The following is a 4,256-nucleotide window of genomic DNA, read 5'->3' as shown; positions in this document are numbered from 1 at the left end:
GCTAGAAACCACTGCCCAGCATTTCAAAACATTTCTACCTAAAGCTAAGACCTGAATGAATACTTAGGTGAGGAAACCAAAGTAGCCCATTTTGGGAAGGTGCTCACAGCTTTCAGCAAATTTTGGGAATTAAATGAAAACAGTAGGTGAAATAACAGACCTAAGAGAGACAAATACAGTGGCATACAGATATAATCTTTTCAAGATAGAAATAAATCTTTGTATGAACTTAAATAAAAAATTCTTAAAAGGTAAAGTGACTAATTGCTTCTTTTTATATAGTTTAATTGATGGCCTAAAGCCAAGAACAGATTTCAAATTAATCAAAGTTTCATAAATAATTGTGACTTCATTGTGATACAACCCTGAATAATGGACTGAATAATAGGTTAATCAATTGACTGATTCTTTCACAGAACAGAGTATCAAGAAAATATTCACCTATTATTTATATTCATTTGTATTTCAATGTAAGCACGTACAAATCTGACTCCTTGCCATATTGAAACAGGATGGAGTATTACACCATGAAGTGTTCAGAGAGAATTTGTCATCCATCTGAAACTGCAGGCAAGGGTGACCGTAACACCTTTTCTTAGCACATGCGGCCCAGTGCACGCTGTGTTTGATGTGCCAAGGGAAAGGGACTAACACTTGCCCAGCCCACCCATCAACACCACTTCTTCGGGAAACTCCCTCCCTGTTCTCTGCAAAAGATTCAGGGTCATACAAGCAGTGCACTGAACCTGGATGATATAGTCCGTCTACACAGGTTGTAACACACAGCACCCTAACACCAGCTTGCAGATTTGGGGTGGTTGTAGGGCAACCAATGCACTAAAGAACCTCTGCCAAGCCGAGAAGTCTTTACCCCTATATAAGATTGAGACTACTGCCTCTCTGAAGGTTTCAGTGCTCCTAGAGGACTTCATATAATCAGTTTTGAAGGTGCTTATTATGAAAGATTCAAGCCAGCTTATAGTATGCAAGAGCAGTTAGCAGTTGTTCACAAAGGGACCTGAATATGGAGGAAGACATGGAGATAATCATAAAATAAATACATCCATGAGTCTGTATTTAAAAAAAAAAAAATTGTTTGAATGTAGGGCATCTGTAAGTCAGGTGCTAAGCCAACAGGCTGGCAGGGCAGCATGTTTTCTTTTCCTCCTTTTGCTAGTTCTAGGTTATATTTTCAAGTGTCAACTCACATTTCAGATCAGCGCTGCATATTTTCTTACCAGTACAGCAAAGCAATACCGATCTTCTAAAATAAAAGTGCATATTTATATGAGAGCACCCTGCAATATACCAGCAGCCAAATTAAACTGCATTTAATATTTCCTGCGTTGGTTTTGTATTATTCATCAAATGCTTCAATTTAGTAAAATATATATATATTATATGAGTATCTTCAGAACTACATTACCATTTCTCAGAACCCTCCAACAAGGGCTTTGTTGTTCAAAGCTGCCGTAAAGAGAGCTGCGCCAAAGGGAGCTAATTGGACTGCACAACAATAAACTTTATTGATCCTGCAAAAGCCATAAACCCTGTTACATTTTTTGGAGTGCCATCTACAGGCACACTTGCCATCAGCTGCTAATGGGAGTGTACGTGTGCCTATGTATTGTTGTTAAAGGCAATACCACTATGCACCAAAGAATACAGAAAATACATGCTCCAAAATTTCCAACTCTGGAGTGCAATCTTTGCAACCTTAATGTCTCTTACTGCAATTATATAAGTTTAATTGGCATCAACCCTGGACCCACACTGAAAGTACAGCCTTATCCAAGACTGGAAAGATTTTCTGGCTTTTTGTTTACAGTAGGTTAAGTTGCTCCAGTTGCGGCCTTGACAACTATACATGTATGCCAGTCCATTCACTCACATTAAAAAAAAAAAAAAACAAAACACATGTGCATGCAAGTGAAATAACTGTTCACCTAAATAAGTGTTTTCACAAATAATATGGCAGGGTATTCAGTAAGCACCTTATTTGGATAAATTCTGTGCGTAGAAAAAGTACTAAGATACAGAGTCTCTGTCAATGTATGGATTTACCCGTAGGGGGTCATTAATGTGTGACTTGCATTCCTGCTTGCCTAGTCCAGCAGGACATCTCTTGCAGCACGTCTTTGCTCCTACCCAGGCATGTTTCCTTTCCTTAAAACCCTAGGTCTGGGAGAACAGCCTAGTTGCATGGCCAAGTCTTATCCCACATGGAATTAAAGCATGGCTAGTGTGTGTGCCCAGACTGGGGAGCACAGAAAGGAAAGCTCTTGCAGTCTGGTCCTATAAATGTAGCCCATGTCAACAGGGTTTATTTTACAGCAAACACTGAAGAGGAGATTTTCAAAGAAACATAAAAAAGTCATGAGCAACCAGGGATCAAACACCTTTAGGCTCCTCTGAATAGCACAAGGTAAAACAAAAAAAACCCAGTACACTGGCCCATATCAATTGCCACATTATAACGCTCCCTGAGGCTTCAATCCAGGAAATCAAGATCTTGTTTATGGAAACATAATTAAAGCACTTTTCTTGCTTTCCTGTAATAGACACTGTAGCACATGGTCATCAAAGGGAAATAGCTGAAAAATCTGTCCTCGGGTCTTGCTAAGCCCATGCTGTAGAAGCCTGTTTGCCTTCCTGGTCCCAAATTCACCTGCCAGGGCTGCTTTGACTCACTGGTAACAAATGAGACTGCACAGCCCTAAATCCTCTGCTGCTTGGTGAGCCTACCCGCAGAAGCTTCCTTCTCCTTCCCACTAACAGGAATTTAACTATCTATCATGCATTTTTAAGAGGCTCGAGTGCTTTACACTGTTTAAATGTTTGGACCCTTATACCCGCTGCGATGCTGGGAATATCAAATGGGAATCCTGCCCTTAACACCCACAAGTGATTCACATACATGTTTCCCTTGGCTCAGACTGTGCTCAGGCCCATCTGTTTGAAAGCACCAATCCTGCTTGCTGGTCCAACGCTCACACAGCGATGCCAAGAGACGGAAACACTGAGCAGGATAATGCTCGCTCACATAAGGTTGCAAGAGTCCTTTCCTTTGCTTCCACCCCTGCAGTCACACACCACGTCACTTCTGCTGCAAGTCTCGCTGAAAAAGGGTTCACATCTGCTCAGCCGAAGTATGCTGCCATGGCAGTGAGATACGGTCCAAGGACGCTCCAGCTATACATGGTGGCTGCTGCGGATGCAGCCTGTCTTCACAGGCTTGCTCGGGAGCTCATGCCCGTAGCAGAAATTTGTAGCTCAAGAAACAGGGATTCTATTGCAGAGAAATCTCCTTCTTATTTGAAGGAATTAATGCAGTGGAGGTGCCACAGGGACCTTCACAGAGCTCCCCACACACATACTTGAGTCCTAAAATTCTAATGAAAGACACAAGTCAGAAACAAAGGACTCTGAGTAATGAAATGATTAAAGAGAAAATACAGTTGAAAACTCCTGGAACACATTATAATTTAATATCTCATTATTTACTAGGCACATTGAACATAACATGAATTTCCCTCTGCTCCACCAAGCCCGCTTCATATTCCACAGAGCCTACGCTTCTGTATCTCATCCAAGTTGAGATGAAATTGTCTTGTATATCAGACAAATGTACTAGAGAGTAGCCTACACTTTGATAATGTACAATCTGAATGTTCCCGATAGTCCAACTTCCACATCATTTAGAGAATTTGCACTCACACATATTCAATGCATAATGAGTGGCTTTAGCAGTTCATAATTATTAAGTAGTTATTTTACATGCCCTTGTGACTGGTAAATAATACCATAGAGAAAATGAATAAACGATTCTGTATAAACCTAGAAGTTCTTGTTTTAAATCTGCATTATCATGTTGGTTCAGATTTGTAGGCTTAGGTCTGAACAAACATGAACTTCGGGGACATTTGAAATTCAGCTCTGAATCCTGACCTGGATTTTCTAAACGACCTTTGAAATTTGGAACCAAATCCAAATGTTGCAGAGTCTCTACCTGGAAGCCATTCACTGATGGATTTTCATTCAGTCTAATGCAGGTGGCAAATTATGCTGGGAATAAGTCATTTTCAAGAGATCCAAAGCCTGGCATACAGACTACTACATCCAGCAGGTTTAAATGGAAAACAAAGGTTCTTCATTTACCTCTGAGGCTTCTGTCTGATTTATTTTGCTTCTCTGGTTTGCATTTATTTGATTGTTTTTGCCAGGTATAATGGAGAAAATGCAGGCATTGCTAGGGA

Source organism: Egretta garzetta, unplaced genomic scaffold (genome assembly GCF_000687185.1).
Source record: "Egretta garzetta isolate BGI_Z169 unplaced genomic scaffold, ASM68718v1 scaffold313, whole genome shotgun sequence".
Lineage (NCBI taxonomy): Eukaryota > Metazoa > Chordata > Aves > Pelecaniformes > Ardeidae > Egretta > Egretta garzetta.
The sequence above is the reverse complement of the archived record's forward strand: the minus strand, read 5'-3'. Positions refer to the sequence as shown.